General features: G+C 33.6%; 1 protein-coding gene and 1 long non-coding RNA gene across 6 annotated transcripts in view; one reads left to right on the top strand and one right to left on the bottom strand.

Moving 5' to 3' along the window:
- The window catches only part of TkR86C (Tachykinin-like receptor at 86C), a 125564-nt gene that overhangs the window by 21172 nt on the left and 83636 nt on the right, over positions 1-20756 (top strand). For all 5 annotated transcript variants that reach the window (XM_089223826.1, XM_089223828.1, XM_089223825.1 and 2 more), the window contains exon 2: positions 11927-11966. The gene's annotated coding sequence lies outside the window, so the exon portion shown is untranslated. The remainder of the gene's footprint in view (positions 1-11926; positions 11967-20756) is intronic.
- Positions 1-20756, bottom strand: part of LOC149057733 (uncharacterized) — a 37390-nt gene that overhangs the window by 9052 nt on the left and 7582 nt on the right. The window contains exon 2 of the long non-coding RNA XR_016190998.1: positions 7556-7753. This is a non-coding gene — a long non-coding RNA (uncharacterized LOC149057733). The remainder of the gene's footprint in view (positions 1-7555; positions 7754-20756) is intronic.

Genomic DNA, 20756 nt, shown 5'->3' with positions numbered 1-20756 from the left:
TATTTTAAAATAATGTAAATATTAAATAATTAAATCAAAATAAAACCAAGAAATTCGTTTCTACTGTTCGCAAGTTTCAAGTGTGAATGTGTAGTTATTCATTATAAGATATGTATACAATTTGACAGTGAAAATTACACATAGTAGTATCTTTATTTGTAATTTAAAAATCTTTATAATATCGTACTTTGTCATTTTGATAAAATAAATTCAAAAGTATTTAAAAATAAAACAGATATAAATTATTATAAAGTAACAAATTCCTGCATTTATTTATTATAGAGTTATACCTATACTTTTCACTTTTTCAGAAGTTATACCTAGGTGATTAAAATTAATTGTGATTAAAATTTGAAAAGTTATATTATATAAGTTAGTAATTGTGTAATTATTTGCATAGCTTTTTTATTATCCATTGATTAACTTACACGCCAGAAAATGAGTGGCAAATAAATTTCAACAAATTGTATTGACATTGCAATTTATAATCAACATATATTTCAACATTAAACAATGTTTGAGTTTCTATTCTTTTCGATCATATTATATATATATATATAGGTATATAAATCCAATAATACAATGTTGAAAATCTTGAATGGTCAAACAACAAAACTAATCTTGATTTTAAATGTAGGGTTAAAACTATGGATTTCAATTATCGGTTGAGAAATATGTATATAAACTCAAAACAAATCAATTGATCGAGTAATATAGAGAATAAAAGTAGACTTGGAGAATGTTTGAATTTCTATATAGAAAAAAACGTGGTAATAATAAAAGATTCCGATAATGTGATCTGTACAAAGTCACGTATGGTTAGAAGTATCATTTGAAATGGATCACGTTTAGTTTGAAAATAAATTATGCATTTAAGATTTCTTTTTATATACTTCCCGGTACATACATTACTTTTGGTGCCGCACTTTTGGAGATAAATGTGAAAACGACAACTAAATGCACTTTTTCGAGCACTCTACTAATATAAGCACGACCGTTTTATATAATTTATGGCTTTCGTTATGGTATGTCCTAAATGAAATAAGACAAAGGATTACTTACCGTCTTGTTTACAGTGGTCAGCAGAAACAATTACCTTTTTTTTTTTTTTTTTTTTTTTCCTTATGGTATCGAGGACTGGAGGAGGAACTATGGTGCCAGTACTTCTCCTCCAGCCCCCATCGTTTATTGTTCAAAACAAAAACATACGACAATTAGCAGCGGCGGGCCAATCCCCCACTCGCTGCTATTACATGAACAATATTAGGCTATATAATAAATTACAACGGTTTAACTACGGTGAATTATGTCGGTTCACGGCCTGTCGCACCCGTTCTTCCTCTTCCTTGGCTGAAAGGATGTTTTCCACCATGCCGTAGAACAGCCTGAACCGCTCTTCGGCTTCTCTTAGGATCGCATCCTTCCCGTGAGCGTCCGCCGGCAGGAGCTCAAACGCCGGTCCACAAATGATGTCCGGAACGTCGTCAGTGCTCGGTCGATGGTCAATCCTGGCACTCAGGGCTTCGCGAAAGCCGTCCCAATGGGGGCAGTCGAACAGAGTGTGTTCAACGGTGTCTGACTCGCCCGAACACTGCCAGCAGCGAGGGCTGGCGGCCCTGTTCATGCGATGGAGGTACCATTCAAAGCAGCCATGGCCCGTGAGTGCCTGTGTCATGTGGAACGTCAGAGGCACCCACGGGACAGTCCTTCCAAGCCATCTTGCCAGGTCAGGGATGACGCGGCGCGTCCAGGCCGCCTTCGGGGTAGCCTGCCATCTCGCCTGCCAGGCGACGATCGTGATTCTTCTTGCCTCACGTTTCACGGCCGCCTTAGAAGGCCGTTGTTCGCCGGGCTCCGTTGCGGCGCGCAGTCGGAATCCGATGTACTGTCTCTCCAGTCCGAGCAGATCAACGGGCGGCATACAGGCCAAAACCAGAGCGGCCTCGTCCGACACGGTGCGGTAGGACCGGATTACCCTCAAGGCGGCGGTCCTCTGCGGACGGATCAAGATCGCCCTAGTTCTGGCGACTTCTGTAACGGAAGAGATCCAGACGGGAGCAGCGTACAGCAACTGGCTTTCCACAACAGACGCGAGCAGCCTTCTCTTCCACTGAGCCGATCCGCCTATGTTGGGCATAAGCCTGGATAGCGCAGCAGCCGAACGGGCCGCCTTCGCAGCGACGGTACTAGAGTGTGCAGCAAAGGTCAGACGCTTGTCCAGAATGACACCGAGGTACCTGATCTCATTCCGCAATGGGATAAGGTGGCCGCCGACCGTCAAACGCGGAGGGACAAACGCCCGCCTCCGGGAAAGCACCACCGCCTCGCTCTTCTGATGAGCCAGCTCTAGGCCCCTGCTCCGCATCCAGTCGTCTATGGCCGTCAGTGTGGGATTTATTGCATCTTCGAGCTGCTGTCCGGTCACGGCCGTACCCACAACCGCGAGGTCGTCCGCGAAGCCAACGAGCTGCACCCCGGGCGGCGTTTCCATCTTCAGGAGGGAGTCGTAGGCGACATTCCACAAGGTGGGGCCAAGGACGGAACCCTGCGGCACTCCGCAGGTCACTGGTCTCTCAGCCATTTCTTCGCCAGTCAGTAGAGTTCTGTCAGCCAGCCAGGACCGGAGCATCTCTACCAAGTACTCCGGGGTGTTAATGCCCCTCAGAGCTGCGTCAATGACCAGCCAGCCCAGAGAGTTGAAGGCGTTCCTGACGTCCAGCGTCACCAGAACGCAGAGGCTCTTCCTTCTCGGGGTGGTGGCCGCCTGGGCGGCGATGCTGAGAACCGTGCCGATTGCTGACTCCGTGCTAACTCCCCTCCTGAAGCCGAACTGGTTCGGGGCTCTTCTCCGTCCCCCGTGAGCGTCCAGGTGTTCTTCTAGCCTCTGAAGAAGGAGCCTCTCGAGCAGCTTCCCCGGGGCGTCCAACATACAGATCGGCCTGTAGCTCGACGGGACGTCCGGAGGTTTGTCCGGGCCCTTACGAAGTAGCACTAGCCGTGCCCTCTTCCAACGTGGTGGGAACGTCAACGCGTTGAGGCAATCGTTAAAGACGTGGAGGACTGCGCAGGGCTGGGCAAGCGCGACGGCCCTGAGGATCTCGTTAGGGATCCCCGAAGGACCGGCCGCCCTGCCCGGTGCGAGCCTCTGGACTGCTCTACTAAGCTCCTCCGGCCTGAAAGCTGGAATGACCCTGGTGAACTCGAGCGTGTTCAGGACCGGATCGAATGCCTGGAAGATGTTGTGCACCGCTGGGGACGGAGCCAAACCCCAATCCGTGACGGGGGCCGCCGGGAACAGAGCGTCGGCGATGACGGCCTCCCTACCCTTGGAGCTCGCAGTCGGGTTCTGGCCGCCGAGCTTCTTCATCACGAGCTTATAGGGTCTGCCCCAGGGGTCGGTGTCAACCTGAGCGCACAAGTCAGCCCAGCACTTGTTTTTCGCCTCCCGGATGGCTATACGGAGCTCCCTCTTGACGGCAATATAGGAAAGCCTAGCTTCATGTACTCCAGGCTGGCTGGCGCGTCTGATACAGGCTTGGTATCGCCTACGGAGGGCAAGGGACTGGCGCCGCAGATCGGCGATCTTATCCGACCACCAGAACACCGGCCGCCTGCCCTGAGGGCCCTTTCTCTTCCTGGGCATGGAAGCTTCACAGGCGCCGAACAGAAACACGTCCAGTGATTCAGCCGAAGACAGCGCTGCCTCAGCACCAGCGGCACCGATGGTAGCTCCTAGGTGCGTGGTGCTCAGATGACGACACAGAGCGTCTGGGTCGAGCTTCTTGGTAGACCAGCCCGGGGCAACGTAAGCGGGTATAACGGCACGGACCGGGGCCTGGGTTAGGTCGGCCGTGTTGAAACAGACGTAGTTGTGGTCGCTCAATGTCTCCAGGTCAGGTACCTGCCAGTCCATGAGATCCACACCTCGATAGAACGTGAGATCTATGATTGATGTGGCCGCCCCTCTCACGAAGGTAGGAGAGGTGCCCGAGTTGGCCAGGGTAAGCCCCAGACTTGTGGCGAGATCAGACAGCGGTGCGCCCCTGGGGTTGTTGGTTCTTGAACCCCACTCCACGCTCCAGGCGTTGAAGTCACCGGCCAGAACGATCGCTGAGTCCCCTCTAGCACGGATCGCCGCCTCAAGGTCGCCCAGGAACAGTCGATACTCCGGCAGCGAGGCCCCGGGCCTGCAGTAACAGCTGAAGACAGTCAACCCCCGGAGCGACAGCCAGGCGAACCCGCTGCCGGAGCCCCGACCGTCATGACTGAGCTCTGAGCGCAGTGATGTTCCCACAGCAGCCTTGCGATCCGTGCTGAAGCACCACCGGTCCTCATGGCCATAGGGGGTGGCCGGCTCAGACACGATAAGGATGTCAGCCCTGATCTCTTCCGCCGTCTGTGCCATAAGCTGTTCCGCAGCCCAATTTGCGTTCAGATTAATCTGCAGGAAGTTAATCATCTGAGATCTTGGCTACTCCCGATTGTCTTCTAGCGGCGCACGCCCCGGAGCCTGGTTTGTGCGCGACCCTCGGCAGACCAGCGGTTTCACAGGCCACACAACGGTCGTCACCCTCGGCGCAGTCCCTCATTGAGTGGCCTACCACGCCGCACCTCCAGCAGGCGCCCGTCCTGTCCTCCGCGGTGCAAGATCTGGAGTTGTGACCGAAGGCCTGACATCTGAAACACCTCTCCGGTGGCAGCGTTCTTGGCCGGACGCGGCACATGGTCCACCCGATCGGGACCCTAGCAATGCTGGCGGCAATGCTACTGGGCATTTTCGCCGTCGCTATCTGCTGTCCGGATCGGGTGCCCCATATCCTGACGTCACTGACTACGTCCCTATCGATCATAACTGCCGGATCGTCCTGTCCGGGAATCGCATTGCGAAGTGCCTCCAGTACTTCCGAGGCGGTGGCGGCTGCGTCGATGTCCAACACTTCGACTTCCACCTGGACCCCGAGCTGGATCACCTTGCCGACGGAGTCGCCGAGCTTGCTTGACATGGCCGAAGCGATTGTCTTGGCTGCTTTTGTTGAACTGCTTCCTTTTGGTAGCTCCAGGAGGAGACATCCGTCCCGTGTCTGCCTCATCGTGACGCTGGTGCCTATCTCCTCCCTGGTCAGCCCGCAATTCCGCACTGCCAGAATGGTGTCCCGGTAGGACTTCCCGGCCGCATTTTGGATTAGGATCGCCGGTGGTTTCTTGGAGTAAGCTGACGGGCGCTGGCGGAGCCCCGTGGCATGTGGGGTTGCAGCAGCCGTCGTTTTTCTCCCTTGCCTGGATCGTCTGCCGACGACTTTCGACCACTCTTCACCGTCCGTTTCCATAGCGTCGGTTTCGGCCTCCCGGGCGACCTGTTCACCTACCACCTTCGGTTTCCTAGACCTGCGTGCCGAGGCTGCTTTGGACTCAATGGCCGCATCACTATCCCAGTAGCCCGGGGTCAGGATCATGTCCGTGGAGGCGTCGGATGTAGATACAGCGGACTTGTCGGCGGTCGGGGGAGCGCTAAAAACGGGCGCGTTAAGCAGTACCCCATCCCTGTTGAGTAATGAATTTAAGCATTCAAACGCCTCGTTATTATTATTGAGAATCCTCTCCATTGCGCCCAACAGAACATCATCCGTCGTGCGATCATTAATCAACCTGGCATCCCTGTGTACATGCATAAGGTGTGCCGTGACTCCCTTGAGTGTCGACCAAAGATCCTGCAACCAGGCGGTTTGGGTCTGCTCCGAATTGCCCTGAGAGGTTACTGAGGACTTCGGGGACGTTGTGATCTTCATTTTCTTGACTAAGGGTTCATCGGTCGGATTCAGCTCAGACATTTTGTGCGAAGCGGCCAGTGTCTGATAGGAGTGGTCGGTTTCGAAGTCTGGTTGAAGCGTGGCGTCGCCAGGGGCCGGGCCCCGGCGCGGTGAGGTAGGCGGCTTCACTTCTCCTTTGGATTCGAGGTCCAGAGCCGCGGATTTGGGGTGCCTCTATCTCCGCTCCTGGGGGGGATAGGGGGTCCGGGTTTGCGGGGTCAGGTCCGGTATCCCTAAAGATGCTAAGGGAACGTTAGGGGGGCAAAATTTTCTTCCCGAACCTCTCAGACCACCTCCGGCCGAGATATCCACGAAAAACCGTGAAAAGCGGGGTACCGCAAAAAACGCTAACTTCGAAGTTGGCTTAGCGGATCGGATACGGGAGCGTGACTGCTATCGGAAATCTATCGTGGCTGTCGATAGACTTCCGTTGCTAAGTTTGCTTCTACAGGATATGTCGGATATGCGCGCGCGCACACGACGACAGGAATAGCTGCGATAACGGAGCGACCCGCTGCGGTGTACGTCCTTACGGATCGGCATACACAACTCGACTGCAGACACAATTACCTACCTATGTTGATTATATTAAGTATTAAAAGATGAATAAGTATGTGTGACATTGAAAACATCTAAGAAATAAGCATTTAAAGATTCTTAATAATTTACAAATAACATAGTAGGTAACTGTTATATTATTTTAAAATTATTAATCATAATAATTATCAGCTAAAAAATCCATGGAGCAATTTTAAAATGTTTTTGTTTTATACTAATTGCATAAGGCTTTTAAACAACTTTCTCGTTGTACGCCTGAACGGGTAAACATAATATTATACTTTTAACTAGTAATTTATAATAATTTAAAATTATTATACTTTTTCAGTTGATGAACACAAATAATATTTACTTATTACTATAAGCGCATGTCAGTTGTTTTAATTGAAACTAATCCCTAATCATAATATAATTTGAATACAAAATAGAACCCATAAAACAAAGAATGTTAAAATTAGGCAGTAATTTTGATTTTGAGATATAAAAGATAAAAATTATTTATTGTTGAATTCCATAACTAACAATTAAATTCCACAGATGTTTAAAAGTTTTTGCACAGCTTGAAGCATCCTATAGAGAAACAAACTTTTTTTTAAATTGGTATTTCATATACCTCACTTGGCTGTCAAAAGTCAAACAATTTAAGGATATACAAACCAAAATATATTAGTAAATATTTTCACGCTTCCAATTATACTGTATACTTGTTCGAAAGTATAGCACAATTAAAAATTCATCAAAACAAAGTTAACATTCAAAATTGTTAAATATTAAAGATATTATTATTGAGTTATAAAAAAAGTATAAATAAAAGTTTTCACCTAAAACATATTTTAAATAATTATTTTATAAATCCTTCTTATACCTAATAATGTTGGTACGCTCAATTATAATGTCTAAATAATACTAAATAATTACCGGTCCGGTATCACAGGTAACGAAACTGTGGACATCTATGCAAAAATTACCATCTCCGACCTGGACACTCCATTAATAGACTCCCTTAACCTACGATGACTTTAAAAACTCACTGAAAACATGCATAAGAAAAAATGGCATATAGCTTGGAATAGCCAAACCACTAAATTAAACCAGATCAAGTCAACAGCCTTCAGATGAAATAATCCCAACCTCAATCGAAAAGACGAAAATTCTTTAAATCGTTTTAGAATCGGACACACTAGACTTACCCACGAATATCTCATGGCAAATGACGAACCCCCAGCTGCGAAGACTGTGGCCAACGCCTCGCCGTCAAACATATCCAGAATGAAAGCCATATTTACGATCAGGAGCGAATGGACCTCAACTTGACCGAAACCCTTGAAGAAACTCTCGGTCTACAGTGGACTCCACACCCAGATCAGAACAAAAAAACGCTGAAATTTCTAAAATTAACAAAAAATAATTGTATAAAAGAACTTAATGTATACAATTTAAATAGTAATTAAAAAATGTGAACAAATAGCCTATGCTTCCGAGTTTTTTTTTTAAAGATCAATAAAAAAAAAATCCCGGTCATTTGAAAAAAAAATGCCAAAACATAAACTTAGTTACTATTATTTAATTTTATACTGAATATAATATGTAATATGTATAACCAATAAGTATCATAGGTATGATATGTATTAGTTTTGTTAACTACCATTATTTGTCTAATGTCAATAAATAACTGTTATTTCGCTTTTAATCATCATCTTTAAGTTCAATTACTTCTATATGTATATAAAACTTTTGTTTTAATTGATATTATTTTAAAACAAATAAGTTTTTAATACTGGATTATGCATTATAAAGATAAAATAAAACAATTAACTGAAACTTATTTATTTTAAGAACAAACAAAACCAACCAATATTTATTTATGTTTCATTTATAACGTTTTAGTTGTCTTCGTTTATAAAAATAAATATATGTGAATCGCTAGAATTTATACGCTCAATTTTTTTAGTATACTTATCTATATTTTTATAAAATTATATTTTTTCATTGTATAATGGTATTTTATCATGTATAAAGATAATTACTTATGTAGCAATATATTTATAGAAAGTGTAAATATATATAATATTGTATGATATTTAACAACAGTTTAAAAGAATTAAAACACTTTTAATTGCAAAAATGTATACAGATATTGTGAAGAAAAAATGTATATATTGGTTAATCACTCTGAAAATATTGGATTTTAAATTTTAACTCTGTAGTGATTATGCACAAACCAATAAATTACTTGCCATACTTGGCACGATAGTTTTTCGTAACATTTAAACATACAGAGTTCTATAACATACATTTATTCAACGTTTATTTCAAAAACTACTATAATGTTTATGAAAATGTTTTTTTTACAAATTTTTCTAAAAAAGTGGCTACATTATTTTACTATTTTTAATGACATTTATTTTTAATTCCTAAATTCAAAACCAATTTTTTGTGAATAAACATATATAAAAAATTAATTTTTAATAAGTAGTCTGTGAGTTAAAAGTATTTAAAGTTTTTGTGAGAGAATTGGAGTAATACAAGATTGAATATACTTGAAAAAATGTTGGTCCATTCTACAATTTTAATTATTTTGTATTATTTGAATTATTTTTAGTTCGATTGGACAAATCGGGGGAAACGAGTAACTTCATACATATTTTGCAATGACTTAAAATTATCTAAAAGACATATTTTCAAAAAATTTGATGTTTTCCAAAATAATAAATCTCCCACATAAATGAATAACTCCGTATATTTTAGTGACTATAGTGAAGATACTGAATACTATTGAACTACTTTGTATTTAATTATGTATAGATACACCTCGTAGATTATTACGTACAAAGGGATGAAAAGGTTGACGTTAATACATAGGTATATCATGAATACTAACTTAATCTAATCTCAATAAACTATAACGTTTATGATATGATAACAAATTTTCCGTTTCGATTTGAATCTACCAAAGTGTGTTGTTCAAATGATAAACACTTATAGAGTTGTATTATTTAAATCTAAACAATGACAATATAATTTCATTTTATTTTCATAACTTGTATATGAATAACTATAAATATTACACGATAGCTGATAATTTGAGCTTAATTTAGTGTTAATGCTTCGTTTAACATTATTCAATATCTTTAAAAAGTTAAAGTATGAATTACACAAATTATAAAATGAATGAAAGTAATTCAGTACTTATATTGATTTTTTTTTTATTGATCTTGAAATTATTAATAATTTCTACTTCAACATCTGTGACTACTGACTATTAGCATTACTACATTTAATATCGTAATAGGAAAAAAATAAATGTATACATAAAAATGAATAATTTATTATAGTTGTTAGTTAATAGTTTTAAAATCTTATGTTAATATTGGAGAATTTGTGTTGCTTTGTAATGTATGGACCTTGAATGTATGGTACTTCGTTGTCTGGATTTGGATCAAGACTTGTTCGATGACATGGCTTTTGTATTGATTTATTAGGTGGTACTTAGACAGTTTTTAAATATTGTTATTAAACTAACCAGAAGTTAAAAAATAATGAATAAGTGACATTAAATCAAAAAAAAAAAACTATTGGTCATGAATCAGAATTCTATTTTTATTGGTTAAATAACTGTGTATAAAATAGACAGTGAAATTATTTTTCCTTAAGTCCTATGTAATAAAACGGTAAGTAGTTGCAACTAAAACGGTAAATAATAGAGCCCAACATAAAACATTTTTTTTTACTGTAGGTACACAAAAACTTTACCAATGAATAAAATCGCATTTCAAGTATAAATTTATTGGTTTTAAACAATACCTAGTTTTAAGTTTTTAGGTTTGGAATTGATTGTAACTAAGCTATTGGTTTTACAGTGATGTGCTTTTTTTTATAAAAGACTAGATGATTGATAATAGTTTGGAATAGTTAAAATAATCTTAAAGTTTTATTAGCATACAATAAGCATTCCTGAAAATTTAACATATATATTATACAAAAGTGAATCAATAATGTTACGTGCATTATTTCGCAAATAAATCGTAAACAAAATCTCCATTCCAAATATTACATTTAAATAATATTGCCTGTGGACATTTATATAGTTAAAAAATAAAAGTTAGAATACGAGAGCAACATAATTTAAGTAGAAATATATGTAATCACTCAAATATCCTTTAAGTTTAGTAAGTTTAAAAAATATATATATACATGGATTTTCTAATATTGATACGTAAAAACTAATAGCGTAAAATTCAAATTCATTTTTTTTTTAATTAGCATACCAAAAATAAATACGTATAATTCATATTGACAATGTCAATTCTAAAAAGTTTGGAAATCCTAGATTCGAAGTAGAGTTCATACAATTTTCCTTTAATATATTATTATGCAACAATAAAGTCTCTACACGAACTGTGGATTTCTTCGTTTTCGTGAAACACTGTTTGTGTACGAATTTATATATCAAATATATGATACCAAATAGAAAAAATAAATAATTATTTAACACAATAATATAGAGTAATCATAACATAAGATGTACGGCAGTAGGTATTTGATTAAAGTTAACTTCCGTAGAGGAGGATTTAATTTATGATTATTATAATACTATTCTCATCTCGTTTGATATTGGAGTTATGTTTATAAAATAATATTGTGTGTCTTGGTATTAATAGTAATTATACGTATTTCAATATTTTAATATACATAAAACCACGTAATTTTTACGTGTTTTCTGTCGTAGTTCTTCATATGTGTATAATAACTTTAATTAGTGATAAAATTCGTCAAAAACTATGCATAATATATATGATAATAATATGCCCTAAAATAGTTCTCAACTTAGACAAATTATTCTGTTAGTAAATGTAAAATGTAATTCAGCTTATGTAGTTAGGTATATGCCATTTGTATTGCATAACTATTAAAACACTACCACTGACACATAAATCCTTCTCAAGAAAAAGCAATTAAAGATAAGTGATGTCATTCAAAAAAATAAAAAACGTGTTAAAAATATGATAACTATAGGCATATAAGATGAATCAACATTTATTATTTAATGTAGTTATACAAAGGTTTGGTTTTAAACGTAAAATAAATTTATATTTCTAAACTTTTTAATATTACCTAAATGAATTAATTGTACCTCAGCCGTTCCATTAGTCATTACTCATGAGACAATTCTCCATATTATACGACACTGATTGACTACATAAATAATGCAACACTTGGATCATAACTAAAATATATTATAATAACTCAACATACCACTGCACGGGTTAGGATCCAGCGCTGTGCAGAAAGCTCATTTTTCGTGTCAAAGTCTAGAGTGCGTGATCTACTTCCATCCTGAACATTCTTAATTACCTACTTCCTCAAAAAAAAAAAAAAAAAACTATACTGTTTTATTTTGAATACGGTGATATTTAGTATACCCACTTGATATTTATCACGCCTATAAATATATCTTAATATTACATTAAAAGAATATGTAAACCATTCTTCATTATAGTTTTTTGAAAATATATGTATGAATAATATATTATTATATATATTCAAATTGTGTGTTTCAGGATTCACTTCAAAAATTACAAAAAGAAATCTACATAACAAGTAAATAACTATTATTATTATTATTACTAGTACCTATATTATTAAATTTTGTTTGGAGATTATTATTATAAATAGTCTATAGAGAGCAAATTAAATTGATAAAGCTACACATTTATTTATAAATTATAATAATTATTATAGTAATTAGTATTACTATAAGTATGATAGATTATGATAATATTATCTATGGATAAATGTTCTATAAAACACGTGCATGCAAAAAAAAAGCTACCTTTGGTAAATTTGGAAACTATATAGGTACTTTAAGAGCTATTAACACATTTTTGTGAAAAACATGTACATCCGTTGACTTAATATCTTCAAATTAAATTTAAATGAAAAATAATTCACCTGTCAAAATGTCAAGAAATATCTCTTAACGGACCTACTTACTCTGTTAGCTTAGTTCAACATAATCTCATATGAATATTAAAAAATTGAATTCTCCCTCCAATGTTAGAATTATTTTCTATTATCGTTTAAACTGTTTCTGTATTACCCATATTTACAAAATGAAGTTGATTTTATTTGGTCAACGTGCCGGTTCCTAACATGTCCATGTAATTCTATTATACAATTACATATTCTTAAACTGCTCTAAAATCCATATTTTCTCTCCAAGAGTATAAGATTTCTTTTGCAGCTTTCTCCTTTGTCAAGCAGAAGCTGACAAAAGTCACTCGTAGTTGTCTATTTTTATTCTTTCGAGCTTATTCTAAATAAGAATAATCCATGTACATATGCTCATTTTTAATAGGATTTCTATTTACTGCACGATGTATTCGTGTTCATTATTTTATGATTTTTCAACTTAGTTGTTTAAAGTGTAGATAATAATCTTGTAAGTTTTTATTTCAGTGTCTGAACGTATCTTTCCGCTTAGCCGTATGCTGTGTCGTTGAAGATGTATGTTTTAATTATTATATAAAATATATATCTTTCAACGAACCTTATTATAATAATTAAAAATATCGAATTATAGTTTTCATTGTTTGGAGTAGTATTTTTGTTTTTCGGAGTATTAAAGTTCAAAATTTAAAATGGAAACACAAATAAAGGATTTAGTTCATATTCATGATATGTGTATGAAATATTGTTTTACTCAATTACTTAGAAACTATATAATATGTTTTTCGACTTTATTAACGTATAAATAAGTATTACAATGATTCGTTGACACCAGGATAAATTATATTTAATCCTCTAATCTAGTACCCAATCTTTTAGCACTTTAGCACTCTAGCATTAGCCTGTTTATAATCTCGATGAATACCAAATCAAAGGAGTAAAATTATAGGGCTTAATTTAATTAATCCATACCCTACTCGGGAGTCAGAGTACGATACTGGCAAAATCTGTTGATCTCTTTCAATTAAACTATTTTTAAATATAATTATATAAATTCCATGTTACTTGTATTTAATGTAACAGTAGTAGTAAGTATTTAAGTTAGAATCACTAGTATGATTTAAAATTAAAATTGTGTATATCAATCAAACTCGATAAATAAAATGTATTTTCATTTTTACAATTTTGTAAATCACATAAAAGGTAAGGTATAAAATAACTTACAATTTTTTATTAATATAAATTTTATACATGAATAAATACTGTAATTAAAAAATAATTTTCATCAATAAAAAAAAATACCTAGACTTGTAAAAAACCAATACTCCAAAATGTAAAGTAACATGTATTTTATATTAACATTTTAACAACAAAAAAGTTGGACAAGTAGGTTCCGCTCTATACTGTACAATAGGTGTCGAGGGTCACTGTAAATTAATGAATGTGTTAAATTTGAACTCTATAACGTATCATTGTATAAGAAAAATGATCCTGAACGGTAACTGTCTCTAAACCTACATCAAATATATGTTCATAATATTTTTTAATATTTCTATTTAATTAATTAATTATATTTACTATTATTAAATATTTAAATGTTTGCTAAAACATTGCATTTATTTGTTTATATTATTAATATTTTATTATTATAATAGTGTATAATTATATCATTGTTACTAACTCTTAAATCGATACTACCTTACCATAGAAGATTGTGAGAATAGGATTATTAGGATTATTATAGTATAACTAAGTTATAAGCAATAACTTATACTTAAGGTATTTTTTTAATTTTTTTAAAGAAACCACTGAGCAGTTAAAATTGTGTCGCTCAAAGTCTAAAATCATTTTTACGTCACTAAATAATTGAACTTATATTATATTTTCAAGTTTTTGAAAGTCAAATGCCAAAACGTATAAAATAATTATCTATTTATATATTATATAATATATCTACATTAATTAAAATATATATATTAGTTGGGTACAAACAGTTGTAATCGAATTAAATTAACATACTTTTTGTTAGATGCATTTTGACTTGAAATACCCATACAAAATTTGTCATTATATTATTTACATGAACCAGATCACAAATATGACACATAATAATATTTTATGATTTAAATTTATATAATTTATATTGGCCGTCTTGACTCGAGCATATCCATGGCCGTCCATTGTCCTATGCTTTAAAAATTTGAACATCAATTTCCCACTAGAATCTGACCACACTACACCTGAGACACTTTCAACTTTTATATACGATATTCAAGCATGGAAATAATCGTAAACTTCAGAGTACCAGTACTCTGACAAAAACAACAGAGTACGAAACATTAATGCCTCATCTAATGGTGCTATCCAAAACGCAGAAATGGATGGCCAGAGAAACTATAAAGTTATTATATATATATATTATATATGATAATTGTATTTAAAATATACACCAATGATTACAATTAACTTAAAATAAATATTTGTCCAGTCATGAAAAGTTATTTAGATAGAGGATTTTTTTTGTTAGTTTACTTTTATAGTACTTAAACTATGTTTTTAGATTCTGAGCGGAGCGATGAATGTATTGATTTTACCATGATGTGTGATTTTTTTTTTTTTTTTGTGTCGTCATCACGTTTTGGGGCAGTAAAAATGCTTCGATTTTTTACTTCAGTACCTCGTTCGATCAGAAAGTACTACTTTTCTAAATAATTGAGAAAAACAAACTAAAAATTAAGGGAAAAACGGGAAATTTTACGCACACTCATTTTTCGACAAAATCGATTTTTGAAATGACCATAGATACATGAAATTTTCACCTAATGTTTATATAAGTATATTCTATCCACCATGCAATTTTCAAAAAATTTCGACTTAAGTTGAACTATTCATAGGCATTTCAAATTTTCGATCATTATTAGTTTTTTGTTAATTAATATCGATAAAAATTTATTTGTTAGGCAGAAAAGCTTGAAAATTTAATACAAGGCTCTTAATATATTGCTACAATAGCAGTTGAAAAATAAAAGAAATTCATAGTCACAATTTTTTTTTATAAGCACTCAAAGTTTGAATTTTTACAACATATTATGTAAAAATCACGAAAATTCGTAAATTATTTCAAACTAGAAATTCATAAAAAATTTTCTTTTTAAATCTAAGATTTGAAAATTTTTAATAATCTATAATATATCCTAGACAGATAAACCGTCTTCGCTCAGAATCGTTTTTTGTATACAATGATATAATATCATTGGATTCAAATTTAATTCCATCCATTACAGTAACCCACTTGTAACCTACTGTACAGCAGAGCGACATATTTTTTTTTTAAAGTGTAGCGTAACAAATGATTCATTACATAGGCTTCATTATTTAATTTACAATTTACACCGTAAGCGCTTATCCTAGCTACTTATAGAGTATTTAATCATTTTATCAGTTTTTAATACAACAACAGTTTATATTATTACTAAAGCTATTTCTCTGAAACTTAGGCATCAAATTAAATTGGTAAATTGTGATTCAAATATGCTGACAACGAAAAATCTTGAAACAATTATATTTTAATCCTTTAATATATTCTTTATAAACATACAACATAATATCTTATAATATATTATGTATTTGTCTAAATTAATGGTGAGGAAAATTTTTATATCAATTACTGTTTAATAAAAAAAATTATAATTTACTAAAGTAAAAAATATTACTACAATAATTATGGATGTTTGTTATTCAAATCATTAAAATATATGTTATTATATGAATTACGGTTAATTCATAAAATTATTCTTATGGTATATTATTATCTATATACCTATCTAACTTAAGTTATAGTAAATTATCAAAATAAAATAGTAAATAAAAATAATATTTCACGTTTAGCAAAGCAACATGTAATAACCAAAGTGTTTAATTTTTATTAAATTATGAAGAAAAAAAATACCCATAATCCTTTATTTCAGAAAATATTTTTCGTTCTAAATTTACTTTTTCTACTAAATAACATACTTACTGAAACCTCAGTTCCTACAAAGTACAGATTTTTCTAGTAAAGGAGAGGACGTACGGTTTCAGATATTTGCCACTTACGATTTAGCATCATTAGTAATGTTATGGTTTTACTTTAATATAAAACATTTCATTAGGACATTTAACCAGCTAAGTTGACTTGATGAGACTCCCTAGCGGTGGAATTTATCATTGTTGATGGACATTATAGCTATCATTATAGCTACCATCACACCCATATACATATAACTTTGATTTTTGTAAATGTTGGTAGTTTTAAATAATATTATTAAACAGAGATTTTTAAGTAAATATGCTATAAAACTATAAATACTTTAAGGAATTTACCAGCATTTTATATTTAAGAAGAATCAAAATACATTCATTTTATAAAATACACTTACTCAGTTATAAAATTATTAATGAGTAACGTTTATTTATTTCGATATATTGTATTACATGAGTACATGACGTATAGATAAATATTTGGTACCAGTTAATTATACTATTTAGGATTTTAGCTCATTATAATTCATAGTAGCAAGAGTGTGCGTCTGTAAAAAAGGATACACCGGGTAATCAAATTACCCATATTACTCAGTGCCCTACATATATTTTTGAATTCTATTTATGGGACATGAAACTATGGACTATTAGACCATCAATCTCTGGCAAACAAATATACAAATTTATAGGTACTATAATATTGTTTATTATATACATAAGTACTACATAAGTAATTATTTGGTGCTTAGACTCACCGATAAAATATTGTATAATTATTAATTGCTAATATAATCAAAAACCTAGGTTTTAAAAATTAACACAAAATTGGATTTTTTTTTTGTTATCTTTGATTAGGGATTCAAATACAAAAAAACGTATCATTATATACTCATTGTACATAATTAATGTTGACTTATATACTATTGCCTATACGCTACAACTTTGTTAATCTACATAAGGTTTAAAGTAAAACACGGTTGTATATCCTGTACATTAATTACGTTCCTGCATTTAAAATATTATAACGGAATCTGCGTGCAATAAAATTGTTCTGATAATATTAATAAAAACATGAATTTTAAATTGAAACCATAATTACATTTATTTACTTAATGAAAAATAGTTTTGAACATCAAAATCCAACAAACAAAATCATCTTAAAAAGTGTAAGAAATTATAGAACTTCACTTTTTAAAAGTTTCCCAATAAATCCATGTAGTTTCTATATCAAAACAAAAAAATCTTATGTACTAATGTTGAGTTGCTGTTTAATTAACCTTACCTTTTTTAAATACTTATTACTACGTTTAAATACATTTCAAGATCAAGATAATTGTTTTGATTCATTCCAACATTTTCAAATATTATTTGTAGTCTAAAGAGATTTATGATACCTTTTATTCTTTAACATTATTAAATATGTGTGCGACGCGTTTTAGGAGAATGATTTAGAGGGAAAAAATTTGGACTATGATGTTTGCACCAGGTGTTCATAGGGTATGTGAACAAACAAAAAATGCGATGATTAAGTACGTTTCATATAATGTAATATGTACTGGAAACAAGATATATATTATATATTTACTCTAACAAAAAGAAGAATTCTAACATTATTATTAGAAGATCAGAAAAAAATCCGTTTCTAAAAAAAGTATTAGTTTAAAAGTTCCTTTCTGCTATATCTTAATAATTTAAGTAATAGTCTCAAGCTATTTTATTTTTTATGAATTCCTGACAGATTGATATACAACTAATTATTTATCTATATTAATATATACCCAGTGTTTGAATTCAATAAGTACTAATTAGTATTTCTTGAGTACCCATATTATATTGTATAATACGATATAGATATTTACTATGATTAGGTTATACTGATATAGTTGTAGGGAACGAAACAATAATAGTCAGCGACACCCAGTCACCAAAATACTCCACGTGTTATATATAATATACTCACACAATAACCAACCTGTGTAAATTATGTGTAACTGTGTGGGTGTATGGTTAAAATTAATGATGTGTAATAAAAAATGAGAACACGATTGTTGGTAAAATAGATTGCTGTATAATACACAAATTCAAAATAATACACAATATAAAATAATGTACTGTACGGCCCTAGTGGCACGATAGTATAATAATTAAAAAATATCTGTGGCCTTTATAGCTCACAAGATTTAAATGCATAATAAATAAATAATAATAAAAAACTCACAATTTGTGGAGCGCAAACTGGCCAGCTGGTCCTATGCTATAATAATATAAAATAAATACACGATAATGATATAATAAATTAACAATAATATGAATATATGAGGCCTTTATGGCTTGCAATAGTAGGATAATAAGATATAAAAACGCCTTTGGCGATTAGCACAAAAAAAAACAATAATAATAACGGAATTAAGCCCTTCTAGCACTCACAATAATTATATAAAAAATGATGATAAATTTCACATAAAAACTTTATTAATAATATTTTTTGTGTTAGTTAATACGATCGAGACAACGTACGGTACGAGATAAAAGTCACGGTGGCCGTGTTAGTTAATATTCGTGTAGGCGATCCGGCGTCGAGCGATAGTGGCGATTTCTACATACATTATATTTTAATTCAAAAAGACATTTAAATATATACAAAAATAAAACAGCAATTAAGACGGTGATTATGTGGGTGTGTGACGGCCGGTGCAACGCGATATCAATATTTATAATAGATGGTCACTTGTTGGCGTCAACAATACTAATAAAATATAAATTACTTTGATTAAAAATAATATAACTGTTAAAACACTGAGTGTACTATAAAAACATTATACAGCCATCTATTAATTATGTTATTATAGGTAATATAATTATTTGTATGTATCATAGTAATATATTATATTTGTGACATATGTGGCAGAAATATGATGCAGGTATTTTGTATACATTTACTCTGAGAAAAAATGGAAAAAAAAATAAATTGAGAACACTATACCTCAAACACTAGTTTTTAATAGAGTAAAATTATAATGCATTGTATTCTGTTATTATTGATTAATATACTGTATATTTAAAGTTTTAAAAAAAAATCTTAAAAACTTTATTATTTGGAGCTTCAATAATATATAATTATTATATTTGTATATTTTAAATACAAATTATTTTTTTCATCTTTACTATACATATAGAGTTTATAAATCAAATTATTTAATATCATCGTATGTCATAACATTATGATTTTTTTCTTAAATTCATGAATTATGAAAGAGTTCATGATTATTTTATAACAATTAAGTTTCACAAGATCAGCTATTAAGTGAATCAAAAATAAATTAATACAATTAGTTTTTAAATTACACTAATTTTCTATTATATTATCAATCAATTTGATGAGTATGGTCGAATTGTACTTATTTTAGTCGAACTGAACTTGTGTTTAAAAAAAGTAATGGTTGAATTGCACTTGGGCTCTTAAAAGGTATTCCAACAAAAATATCATGTATTTGAACTTTGAAGGGTTTAAAGTTTAGAAAACACTCATTATCCTAACAAGTACCTACCTCGTAACAAGTGGAAACACATTCAATGATGTTTAATAACACGATAATGTTACACGGTATTACTATGTACCTACTATGTGCATTATAATGCACTCCTTTTTTTAAACGAGTGCAGTTCGACTACTACCTAAGCTGCTTTTTTTTGAACCTAAGTGCAAATCAATCATTTCTTTTCAGGTAATAAGTGCATTACATAAGTGTATTCGACTATCCCGAGTTTGATGACATTGTATGTCAGATATACTTTATAATAATAATAATAAATAACAATATGTAACAATAAACAAAATGAAAATTATAATTATAATATGCTCATAAACGTTATTATTTGGGTTGTTATGGGTTGAGTAGACAATTTTTAGTTTATAGGATATTTCATAGATTATTGTTTCAATTCATAAAATATTACCAATAAATTAAACAAATTAATGGATGGAAAAAAAGATACGCATAAAATATGTATGATGCACTAATTAATACATCGTTAAACGTTAAAATTACTGAAGAAATTTTAAAAAATGAATACCAATTGATTGTAAAATTATTACTCAGTAATAGTTACTAATAATTCATTTTTAAATAACTAATAACAATATCAAACTAACCACAAAATGAAAATCACGTGAAATTTTTAAAATAAAAAAATTAGGATATCGGATTAAGCAAAATGTTTTATTCTAGTTTCAGATAATAAGAATGTATTGAAAAAATCATTTGGGTGTTATGAATTTCAGACTTTTAATTTTTAAGGTATTTTTATGGATGTATGGATTCTGATTAATTCGAGATCAAGGCCCTGTTTTGTATGTTTTTTGTAATGTATCTTATACGTAATTGTCATAAATGGCTAATATTTTCTAAATTTTGTTGTATA

This window comes from Diuraphis noxia, unplaced genomic scaffold (assembly GCF_037042655.1).
Source record: "Diuraphis noxia isolate RWA-SAM2 unplaced genomic scaffold, SU_Dnox_SAM2 contig0003, whole genome shotgun sequence".
NCBI classification, from domain to species: domain Eukaryota; kingdom Metazoa; phylum Arthropoda; class Insecta; order Hemiptera; family Aphididae; genus Diuraphis; species Diuraphis noxia.
This window is presented reverse-complemented; position numbering and strand designations above follow the sequence as displayed.